Here is a 13,400-nt window from a genome sequence, read left to right on the forward strand (position 1 = left end):
AAATTCTTCCTCTACCACTTTTTGAAAGGTTTTTTTAAAATAATTTTTCGACAATGTTTTTAATTTTAATGATAATAAAACATTTATATATTCCTTCTCAATTTTAATGTTTGACGTATTATTGTAATTGTTGCAGTGAATTAGATTCTCTCATATTTATTCTCAAATTATTCTACTTATGAGTACAAAGCTAAATTGATTTTATGCATTTCATTGAAATGATGTTACTCAACTTCCCAAATGCATATTTGTTCTTTTGTAGTTTTAAGATTTCAATAAACATTTATTTCTTTAGTAACACCCAATTATTGCATTGAAAACTTTCCGCATTCCTACTCCATGTTGAACTCAATTTTAGAAACTATTAAACAAAATCAATAGTAGAATAATCGAAAATTTGTTTGTAAAAAAGTGTTCTTTAACATTGGTTTTAGCTTGAGCTGATGTGCTCTTTTTTAAAAAAAAAAATTGGCTCATGTTGGAGATAATATTTTTTATATGCATGGGAAGTTTTTGAGGTTTCATGTTGATTTCAAGCTAGCTTTGAAAAGAGAAATATGATTAAGGATAAATGAATTAAATTAGTCATAATTTAAGGTTTCTTTAAATTGTTTTTTTTATCTTAGCACCAATGTGGATTTTTGGTTCACGACATCAAATCTAAGGTTTCTTAAAATGAAGCGTTTAAGATTCTACAAGTTAATATATACTTTTTTTAGGTACGACTTTTAATTATTTTATCGATATTTTATTGATAGAAACTTACAAACTTATTAAGTATGATGGATGTTTAATATTTTCTATTTTTTTTATTTGTTATGACTTATGAGTTAATATAATATTCTTAAGAAATTTAAAAAAAACAAAAATAAGTTCATGATGGTAAAAATTATGTTTACGTATTAATAAAAGTCTATAAGTGTTAGAAAATAATCTAAAAATCGTTAAAAGTGATTTTTTTTATAATTATAATTATAATTATTATAATTTATAATAAGTTGTGCGAATTTCAAAAAAACTCATGTATGTGATACCCGCAGTGACTGCGATAGCATCCATTTTGTCCGCGACCGCTATAAACGCGACCGTAAACGCGGCCGCAACCGCAATTTGAATCCTTGATCCACAGTAGTTTCTATTTTTTCCAATCACATCTCTTTGTGCCATCTTTACATATCTGTATCTTAGCGGCATTCTGTCTATTATCAGCTTTCCTGATATGAATTTTTACTTTTATAAGCAACTCATTGAATAGAGTATTAGAATATATAAAATGCAGTTGTCTACAGCTGATTAGCTGTAACTGTTTCTGGTTAAGTTGTTGTAACTGTTCCTGGTTAGTTGGGCCGTTTCTGGTTAGTTGAGCTAGTTAGTTAAGCCTGGTCTTATATATAGTGGGCCTGTCCACTATTCATGAACCGGGTGAAGTGTTATTTTGTATTCTACTGAACCTTGTATTCGTTTTTCTATCATTCAATAAAGTTTTACAGTGTTCATCTTCTCTCTTTTTGCTTTGATTCTCCTTTTTCTTTCCAGTTCATCACTGCTACTGTTATCTTTCTCTTCTATCATGGTATTTCAGTCTTGTCTGCTACACTGATGCAGACTGGGCAGCCTTGGTGGAAGACAGACGATCTACAACAGGCTATTGTGTATACCTTGGAGGTAATCCAATTGCGTGGTGCTCTAAGAAGCAAAGTGTTGTCTCCAGGTCTACATCAGAAGCAGAGTATAGGAGTCTTGCTAATTCTGTTTCTGAGTTGGTTTGGATTGAGTAGTTACTTGGTGAAGTATGGATTAATGTAACTGGAAAGCCAGTTGTATGGTGTGATAACACCTCTGCAATCTCTATGGCAGCGAATCCAACACATCATGCTCGCATAAAGCATGTAGAAATTGACATTCACTTTGTGAGGGAAAGAGTTTTGGCTGAACAACTTAGTGTTAACTTTGTTCCTTCTGCAGAACAGATAGCTGATATACTCACCAAACCATTGCCACCTGCAGTGTTTGGTGACATGCGCTCTCGTCTTGGTGTAAAGTCTTTGGCTGAGATCAATGGTATCAGCCATGTCAAGCAAGTCTGAAGATGCCAAGAAAATGTTGAATTGGCAATTCAGATTAGTAGAAAACCCAGAGAATATTAGAATATATAAAATGCAGTTGTCTACAGCTGATTAGCTGTAACTGTTTCTGGTTAAGTTGTTGTAACTGTTCCTGGTTAGTTGGGTCGTTTCTGGTTAGTTGGGTCGTTTCTGGTTAGTTGAGCTAGTTAGTTAAGCCTGGTCTTATATATAGTGGGCCTGTCCACTATTCATGAACCGGGTGAAGTGTTATTTTGTATTCTACTGAACCTTGTATTCGTTTTTCTATCATTCAGTAAAGTTTTACAGTGTTCATCTTCTCTCTTTTTGCTTTGATTCTCCTTTTTCTTTCCAGTTCATCAATGCTACTATTATCTTTCTCTTCTATCATAGAGATTCCAACTCTTGTATATTGCTAACTCATTTAATGTTATTGAGTCAATAATGGTATGAATAGTCCTTAAGATTTGCTACGTCGTGATGTACGGATCTTCTATGTTCTGTTTTTGCAAGCAGCATGTGGAATTACTGACAAGACTCATCCAGGTTCAGGATCCTCTTGTATTCAAATAGCATTTCCTTATGTCATACTGATCTGTTTTGTCGTTCCCATTTTATAGTTTAAGATGTATGATGTGTCATTTGCCCAAGTATCTAAAACTTTGGCTTCACAAATCAAATAATCCCATATGCTCTTACTGCCTGCTAAAACCTCCAGATATCTTTGTTTTCGTCTTCCTCCTAGTCTCAGGTTGAGGCTGGCCTATTCGACTTTCTCTTTCACACACTCTCGTTTAATACTTTTTGAATCAACGACAGGTAGAATGGTCTTGTGGCCCTGAAACAATGGAGGAAATTCTCTCAAAAATACATCATAGAGAAGAAGCAGCTATTAAACGGGAGCGAAGTATGGCAGACTCCTTCTCTCATCAAGTATACCATTCTCTGAAGCTGTAACTTTTGTTATTCCGGGAAAGCTGTAGAAACAATAACTAACCATCGGATACGCGTGATTTTCAGTGGAGAGCCCCAACTCTAACAATAATGGGATTGACAATTACGAGCTTGCTAAAGCTAATTGGAGTTGGAGCTGGGTGGAACGCTGGATAGCAGTTCGTCCATGCGAAAGCCGCCTCCCTACTCAGTCCATTACCCCTAAGAAACCGCCAAACAGACAGATAAAAACCGCTGGTAAAAACTCGAATTCACCGAAACTGAAACCAACAATATCAGCAAAACCCCATCTTTCCAATGAGAAGGAAACCATGAAGATGAAGCCTAGGAAGCTGTCTTACCCTGGTGCTGAGAAACCAGCTGCAGAAGTGAAAAATGAAAAGGAAGGGATAGGGATTTAGCAGGAAGCCAAAGACAAGACATAGTTAGAGCAACTAAACTTATCGGCTATATAAGTGTGCAAAAATCCTTGTCTTTTTCTTAGGTTTTGAAAAGTAAATGTATGTATGAATCGATACGACTATACCACCCTGATTTTGTTTCCCTTTTTGTATATTAAGTGGTGAGAACTGAGAAGTTAATGTCTTGCATGACTACAAAATTATGGAACCTCTAACTTCTCTCCAACATAATCTCCTTTTGGATAAATTGCTTAAGCAAGATGAAAGAGCTACTCCAAACCCATAGTTTTCAGTAAACAACTGCAAACAATACCCATAAACTAGGCTCATTTGGGGCTGCGCATCCTAAAATATTTCGTTGGTTTTTATTTAAGAATTTATGATATTCAAACCAAATTTAGGCCTACCGAGGTTTGCATTTATGTAGTGGCTTGGGCTTGTTTTAAAGATTTGTTATTAGGTTTTGCCTCCACCCAATAGGCAAATTGACACAAACAAACCTGACAATGCAACGGGTTAGCAATTTACTACTACCCCATGGTTATTACACTCTTCGTATCACTGAGACTAAAACAGCGAATCTACACATTTTTTTTCATTCAATAAAAATCCAAGGCAAAAGGGAGTGCGATGCCCTCATACTTAAAAAAAAACTAATGAGGCTGTCATTTTTTCATAAATATGACTCTCAAAGTTAGAAAAATAAATTCAATATGACCCTTTGACCAACGGTTCCTCTTGTTAACTATTACGGTACTGACATGACACTTACGGTGCTAATGTGACGGTCTACAGTGGTTGGTGACATAGAAGATGATGTGGCAAATGGGTTAAATTGGTTTTTTGGTCGAATTCGAGGGTCAAATTGAGTTTTTTTATTTCAAGGGCTTATTTGATTTTTTAGAAAAAAAAATTTTAAATTTTAAATTTAAACTAAATGAAATTAAAAAATATAAAATAATAAAAATTAAAATTAAATTCCTAAAAAATTAAAAATATAAATATTAATCATAATGATTGAAAATATTATTGTTCTATGTGCACGATGGTTGTATATTTTTCAAACTTGTCAAGAAATTTGATTCCTTTGAAAAATTGGATAATTTGGATTATGGATGATGTGCTAAAACTGAAGGTTCAAAGGGTTGAAAGAATTTGTTTAAATAGGCTGGAAACAATTAAAAACATAATATTAATATCAATTTATTTCTTCGATCATTTTATTTAATTATAGATTGGATATTAATTTAGTTGACATTATTATAATTAAAAACAATTAAAAACATAATATTAATATCAATTTATTTCTTCGATCATTTTATTTAATTATAGATTGGATATTAATTTAGTTGACATTATTATAATTAAAAAAGTTTTTATATGTATTTAAATTTGTTATTTTTAACTTAAAGGTTGATGTTGAGTTAATCGATCGATGAAATCGGCCAAGAGTGAGGTGAATTGACAATTAAAAATTTGGTGGAAGCTTTTGCAGAAAATTGAAAGTAATTTGCACACGATTTAGAGTGGTTTGACTTTCTCAACCAAAGTCTACGTCCACTACCTTAGCTATCCACACTAAGGATTTTTCAACAAATTCACTAATTTGTTCTTTCTTTTGAGGACAAAGAGATAACCTTACAACCCCCTCAAGAATATACCACAATTCTTAAGAATACTCTTTCCCGAAGAGAAGATTACAAATTCACAAACTTAATGAAAAACCTCACAAGGCAAATGTGTTTGCACAATTCTAGAACAAAGAAAGAATACTCAAGAATAATACAATTGAGCACAATAAGTGTTCTTGAAAGCAAAAATGAATATTGAATGAAATAGGCTTGAAAATGCTCAAACTTGAGGTTTGATGCTTTCTCTTTGATTCTCTCTTGAATCTTGTTGATTGTTGTTTCTTGTTGTTGATCAATGGCTTCTAAGCTTGTTTAAATACTCCTTCAATTGATTTTGAATGTTGGGGATGATTAGTGGAGTCAATGGAGCCGTTTAAGTGTGAAAACAATTAATAAAATCAGTTAGGAGCGTGTGTGCATCGATGTATAAGGCTAGTGCATCGGTACACTATGTGTAAAATTCAAATATTTCGACCGTTGGAAGACTTAGTGCATCGGTACATTGAGGGTGCATCGATGAATAAAACATATTCGGTGTTTTAAAATAGCCTGAGTGCATTGATGTATAGTTTGTGCATCGGTGCATTGAATGCATTCGATGTTTCTATTTGTTCAAGAGTGCATCGATGCATATAGAGTGCATCGGTACACTAAATGCATTCAAAATTCAATTTATTTGAGAGTGCATCGATGCATGGACTAGTGCATCGCTACATCTCTTTGAAAAATTGAATTTTTGGCTTAATTTTGGTTCGAAATACTTTGTTAAAATTGTTTCAAAAATATTTTAAGTATAAAACACAACTTTACACTTTAGTAAGGATTGAAATTGAACTTTGAAAGACTTAGAGTAATATTTTGATATTTGAATAAATATATCGAATATACTTTAGAAAATCTTATGTAAAATCTTAAAATTCATTTAACTTAATTTGTTATATCGAAACATCAAAATGTTTTCAACAAACTCCCCCTTTTTGATATAACAAAACATTTTAGTAATTTTAAGATTTTTGAAATAAAGTTTTGAAATTACCCCCTTACTTTAACACTTCTCCCTTAACACTTCTCCCCCTTTTTGTTAAATCAAAAAGACTCTAAAACGTTTTTAAACAAGGTTTTGAAAAATTAGCCAATTGATATTTAGAAATTTAAAGCTTAAGCTGCTAAGATCACAATCAAGAGAAATGTTAGCCATTAGTTTCATAAAACAATATTCATATAAAATGTGTAATGAAGAATTGGTCATATATGTCTAAATGATGCAAAAATTAAGATAAACCAATATAAGTTCAACAACCAAATATATAAATATAAGTTCAAGCATCCAAGCAACCAAAACATAAATTCAAACATATAATCATCCAAAACAATCGAAGAACATCAAAATATTTATCAATCCAAGTTCTAAATCCAAGAAAGCATGGCAAGTAAAGATCTACTCCTTCGGAGGGTCGGGAGGAGGAGAATAATGTGCTCGTACTTCAAGAGTGAGAGCATCCATACGTTCACGCATCTCCCGTTGAAACTCTGTTATCTGAGATTCCATGGATGCAAACCTCAGATCAAACGACTCTAAGAAGGATCGAAAATATGATGGCGTTTGATCTTCTTGCTGTGCCGGATCTTGATGCTGCTCTGGCTCGTCGTAGGGTACGTGATCGTCAATATCTTGCATTAGTTGTTGAAGTTCGGGATCATTGTCAGCAGCCAGTGCCGGAGGAGGAGGAACACGAGAAGAGCTAGGAGCAGAAGGGGCTCGTGAAGAACTGGCTCCCGGAGTTTGCTTATTGGGTCGAAAGACCCATTGACCAGTTTCCTCATCCTGTTTCCAATCAGCTTTCTACAAGGAAGTGAGATTGATTTGGTTTTGGAGAATGATGGGATTGTCAAGAGAAACTCTAAGACTGAGTTTGATAAAAAGATTACTAAGTAGACACCTATAAACTAAAGTTTCGACATGTTTAGAGGGGACAACATTTATAGTATCTACTAGTTCATTAAAAATGATTTGTGGCAAATTTATCTTTCTATTATGCTGAATACAATGTATCCACCATAAATCCCTAACACGAAGAGTGGAGTACCTACCTCCGGATGGTTTAAACCACCAAGAGATCATTAAATCCAGAAAATGATCGTGATGTGTACGTAAGGTACTAACACTAGCGTTAGGAAGATAGGGATATGCCACAGTCTCTTTCTCATTATATAAACCATTGTCATCTAGCCCAAACTGTTTAGCAATCATTTCAGAATCAATATGAATATATTTTCCTAAAAGGTAGGATTTAATTCCTATAGTCCTAGTTTGACGCTTGTTTTGGATACATACCGCATTAGAGTAGAAAATGCAGACCAACTGATGATAGACAATTGGTTTAAGGTGAAACAGTTTATCAAACTTCCTGGATTTTGTATGTTCGGAAAGAATCCATGTACCTATGGTAGAGTTCTTCTCTATGACGACCAGGCATATTAAAACAGGAGTTTAGAATGGTCATATTGGGATCGTTTGGATTTGGAGGTTGAGGAGAAATAGGATTAGGTCGGTTAAAACGACTCGAAGAGGACCTAGGACGTTTAGGGTTGGACATGGTTTAAGAAATATAATGGGATATATAACCTGCAAATTGAAAAACAAGTATGCAATATAATCAATCCCAAAACTCAATTGAGTATGCAATAATTCAAGGTTCTCTAAATCGAATCCTAATGAGCAAGATTTTGAAAACTATTTGAAAAATCATAATACGTATAGATTTTATGAAAACAATACAATTAAACCAATAATCAATAATTTTCGAAACTAATTTTTTTTTAAATTTTGAAATTCAAAGAACATTTTGAAAATTGTTTGTTTTTGATGAAATTGATTGTGAAATATAGTTTAGAATCATAATATCATCAATGCCCGATATAATTTTCATCCTAGAACTAATCTAAACTAGTTCTAAAATCAAAATTTGATAAAATAGGGGTTTTTAGAAAAATAACTTGAAAAATTCAGATTTGTGAGAACGAGATGTTGTTTTGCACGATTTAATGATGTTAGCAGGATTTGGAGATGTAATGCTCGAAGATTCTGACTTTAAAATGTTGATTTTGGGAAAATAGAGAGTATAGGGTGAGAGAGGGATGAACGACGGTTTGAGAGTGTTTTAAAGGGTTTTGAGAAAATGAAGAAGAAACATGGTTTTTAACCAAAAACCTGACGGATGCATCGATGCATGGCTCTGTGAATCGATGCACATTCAAGGCGTGCATCGGTGCATCTTCATGATGTATCGATGCACATTCATAGGGATACATCGATGCACCTTTATAGTGTATCGATGCATTATGCACAAAAATGTCAAAAATCCGTTTTAAACACTTAAAATGCTAAATAATTTAGCTCTAGTGGTATTAGCAACTCATATATTGAAAATTAATCATGTTCAATCAATCAATTTTATCCTTTAAACTACATTTGAACATATAATTAATTTTCACCAAAGATCATAAACTCCCCCTAACTAATAGCAAAGAATGCAATCAAAATTATTATTATTATAAGCATTTTTTCATTTTTTTCTTAAAAGTGCTAAAATTAATTTAAACACTAAGTGAAGATAGGTCAGTTAAACCTAATTCTCTCCTAAGTGTCCAAAATCTTTCTTTTTCTAAGGGTTTTGTAAAGATATCTGCTAATTGGTGCAAAGTATCAACAAATTCTAGAACTACATCTTCCTTAGCGACATGGTCTCCAATGAAGTGATGTCTAATTTCAATATGCTTAGTTCTAGAGTATTGGATGGGATTTTTAGTGAGACAAATAACACTAGTATTGTCACACTTGATAGGAATTGTACCTACTTCAATTCCATAATAAAAAAGTTGTTGTTTCATCCATAAAACTTGTGTAAACCAACTACCGACTGAAATGTATTCTGCTTCAGTGGTAGATAATGCAACACAATTTTGTTTCTTTGAAAACCAAGAAATCAACATATTTCCAAGGAATTGGAAAGTACCGAAGGTTCTTTTCCTATATAATTTGCATCCTCCATATTCCGTATCAGAGAAGGCATGCAAGCTAAAGCTAGAGTCTCTAGGATACCAAAGTCCTAAACTTGGAGTGTCCTTAAGGTATCTAAAGATTCTCTTAACAGCTAGTAAATGTGCTTCCTTAGGACATGATTGAAATCTAGCACATAAACAAACACTAAACATAATATCCGATCTACTTGCGGTTAAATAAAGAAAAGTGTCAATCATTGACCTATATAATTTAACATGCACACATTTACCTCATTCATCTTTGTCAAGCTTTGTAGATGAGCTCATTGGAGTGTCATGAGGTTTCCCATTTTCCAATCCAAACTTCTTAAGCATATCTTTGATGTACTTAGCTTGATTGATGAATATACCATCTTTTCTTTTCTTGATTTGGAGTCCCAAGAAAAATGAGAGCTCCCCCATCATGCTCATCTCGAATTCACTTTGCATTAGCTTAGAAAATTCTTGGCAAAAAACATTATTAGTAGAACCAAAAATTATTTCATCAACATAAATTTGAAGTACTAATAAATCTTTACCTTTATGCTTTAAAAACAATGTAGTGTCAACCTTCCCTTTTGAAAAACCTTTTTCAATTAAAAAGTTTGACAATCTTTTATACCAAGCTCTAGGAGCTTGTTTTAAACCATAAAGCGCTTTTGTCAATTTAAGAACATGATTTGGAAATTTTAAATCTTCAAAACCAGGAGGTTGTTCCACATACACTTCTTCTTTTATAAAACCATTTAAAAATGCACTTTTAACATCCATTTGATATAATTTAAATTCATTGAAACATGCAAATGCTAATAATATTCTAATTGCTTTCATCCTAGCTACGGGAGCGTATGTTTTATCATAGTCTATGTCCTCTTCTTGAGTATACCCTTGAGCAACAAGTCTAGCCTTGTTTCTCACTATATTAACGCTTTCATCAAGCTTATTCCTAAATACCCACCTAGTACCTACAATAGATTTATTACTAGGCCTTTCAACTAATGTTCATACTTTACTTCTCTCAAATTGATTTAACTCTTCTTGCATAGCCATAATCCAATGTTCATCATTTAATGCTTCTTTAATATTCTTAAGCTCTATACATGAGATAAATGCAACATAATTACAAATATTTTTAAGAGAAGATCGAGTTGTTACCCCTTTGGATGGATCACCTATTATTTCACCATCCTTGACATAGTTGTATTCCCTTGGGTAAGAGACTTCCCTTTCTTCAATGGTTGGATTCTCGAGATGATCTTTCATTTCTTCCTTTGACGATGGTTCTACAACGTCATGTCTAACGTAATTTAAGTTAATAATACCTACATCATCATGCACACAAGAATCCTTCCTCGGAACGGTATTTGTGGCTTCCGCCCAAAAATATTTTGGCAAATTATTTTCACAAAGCATGGTTCTAGCCATTTCTTCTAAAGTTCGATTTTTTCTCACAACAACTCCATTTTGTTGAGGGGTTCTAGGTGCTGAAAAATTATTGCTAATACCGTTAGAATTACAAAATTCAATAAATCCAATATTTTCAAATTCAGTTCCATGATCACTCCTAACACTAGTTATAGAGTAACCTTTTTCATTTTGGATTACTTTTGAAAATGTGATGAATTTTTCTAATACTTCATCTTTAGTACTTAAGAATAGAACCCAAGTATATCTAGAATAGTCATCTACCAATACAAATGCATATTGTTTTCCACCCAAGCTAGTAATTCTAGATGGCCCAAAAAGATCTAAATGGATCAATTGTAATACTCTACTAGTGGATACGTCATTAATGGATTTAAAAGAAATTCACTTTTGTTTTCCTTTAGCACAAGCAATACAGATTTTATCATTATCAAATTTTGTTTTCCTATGCCATAACCAACTATCATGCTCATTCTTAGTAACTAGGCATAAATTAGTCATATATATAGAATCTAAATGCACCATGTAAATATTTCCTATTCTATGACCAACAAGCATAATCCGATTAGATGCAATGTCAATGACTTTACAACCATTAATATCAAACATGACATTGAATCTCTTATCGCATAATTGACTAATACTCAATAGATTATGCTTTAATCCATTCACATATAAAACATTCTTAATTTGTATAGAAGAGGTATTACCTATAATGCTTATACCTTCAATGTGACCTTTTGAGTTATCACTAAAGGTCACCTCTCCTCTATTTTTGGCTTTGAGCTCTATAAACCGGCTTTTGTCTCCAGTCATGTATCTTAAGCATCCACTATCAAGGTACCATGAGTTTGAATTTGTTTCCTATGCCTTGTAGCAATGCTTCTTTTCCTACAAACATAGATTAATTTTTTATTTTTGGAACCCAAATTCTTTTGGGTCCATATTCATTAGTTTCCAAAATCTTAGTCCCCTTAGGTATCCATTTTTTTAGGATATCCTTATCTTTAGTAGTAATGAGTTCTTTAGGAACCCATATACTTCTAACGATTTTTCCATTAGAGGTTCTTTGGGACCTCTATGATTGTAGTTTTTAAAATTTTTTCTAACAAAGTTGGATTTTGAATTTTCTCTATTTTTAAAATGTTTTGTTCCAACTTTATCAAAAGAAGCTTTAAGATCATCAATTTTCTTTTGATGATCATCATTGACCTTTGAAAGTAAATTTTGCAAATCAAAATTTTTCTTTTCAAACTCTTCTAGTTTTATTTGTAAATTTTGATTTTATTTTCAAGATCATTGTTGGTCTTGGATATGAGATTATTTTCATTTTTCAATTTCGAAATATCATTTTTATACTTTAAAAATAATTTCTCATAATCCGAAGCCAACCTATTATATTCCTCTAATAGCTCATCAAACGAATAATCTTTAAAATTAAATGAGCTAGAGGTTGCCTAAGAATCTTCCCCGAATGTCATCAAGCACAAGTTTGCTACTTCTTGTTCCTCTTCATCGAAACCTTCTTCATCGCTCCATATAGCCATATGAGCCTTGTGTTTCTTTTTGGATTGACCATTTTTCTTTAATTGAGGACAATCGTATTTGACATGCCCCGACTTTTTGTATTCTTAGCAAATGATCGAGTCCTTCTCCTTTGGTTCAGTTTTGAAGCCTTCATTTCGTGTGAATTTTCTTCTTCGGTTGGGCCTCATTAATTTTCTGAACCGTTTGACAAATAATGTCATTTCCTCGTCATAGTCATCTCCATTAGAATCACTCTCATCTTTTGTGGATTTGAGAGCAACTCCAACGTTCTTCTTCTTCTTCTTCGGTATCTCATCAGTCTTATCGAGGTCTACCTCATCTTGAAGCATCATTTCATGAGTGAGGAGTGAACCGATTAGTTCTTCAAGGGTTAAGGACTTTAAGTTCTTAGCCTCGATGATAGACGTCTTCTTTGATTGCCACGATTTTGGAAGTGAGTAAACCAACTTCCTCACAAGCTTTTCATTTGGAATGATCTCTCCATATGATTTGAGACCATTGACAATTGTGGAAAATCTATCCGTCATAGCTTTGATGTCTTCATTCGGTTTCATCCTGGAAATTTCATAGCTATGAGTTAGAAGACTAATTTTAGATTCTTTTACCTCGTCGGTGCCTTCATAAGTGATTTGTAGTTTGTCCCATATTTCCTTAGCGGTTGTACAAGATGAAACTCTCCCGTATTCATCCGGTCCAAGAGCACAAAAGATAATATGGATGGTTTTGGAGTTGAGCTGGAACATTCTTGTTTCTCCTTCACTCCACAATCTTGGATGAGTAGAAGGTTTGAAGTATATCCGTCTTCTATAATATTTCATGCTCCCATGTCACTTGCTTGAATGAAATACATTATTATATTCTTCCAATAAGTATAATTAGCTTCATTGAAGAAATGAGGCTTGTTAACGGGCAATGAATCAGGACCGAAGTCGGAGTTTGAAGTAGAGGCCATTGATGACTTGATTATCGATGTAACTCTTTCTGAGTCGACTCAATAAGCGATTAAACCTTCAAATAAGTGAGGCTCTGATACCAATTATTGAGTTAATTGATCGATGGAATTGACCAAGAGGTGGTGAATTGCCAATTAAAAATTTGGTGGAAGCTTTTGCAGAAAATTAAAAGTAATTTGCACAGCGATTTAGAGTGGTTCGACTTTCTCAACCAAAATCTACGTCCACTACCTTAGCTATCCACACTAAGGATTTTCCAACAAATTCACTAATTTGTTCTTTCTTTTGAGGACAAAGAGATAACCTTACAACTCCCTTAAGAATATACCCCAATTCTTGAGAACACTCTTTCTCAAAGAGAAG

Source organism: Hibiscus syriacus, unplaced genomic scaffold (genome assembly GCF_006381635.1).
Source record: "Hibiscus syriacus cultivar Baekdansim isolate YM2019G1 unplaced genomic scaffold, ASM638163v2 tig00110383_pilon, whole genome shotgun sequence".
Lineage (NCBI taxonomy): Eukaryota > Viridiplantae > Streptophyta > Magnoliopsida > Malvales > Malvaceae > Hibiscus > Hibiscus syriacus.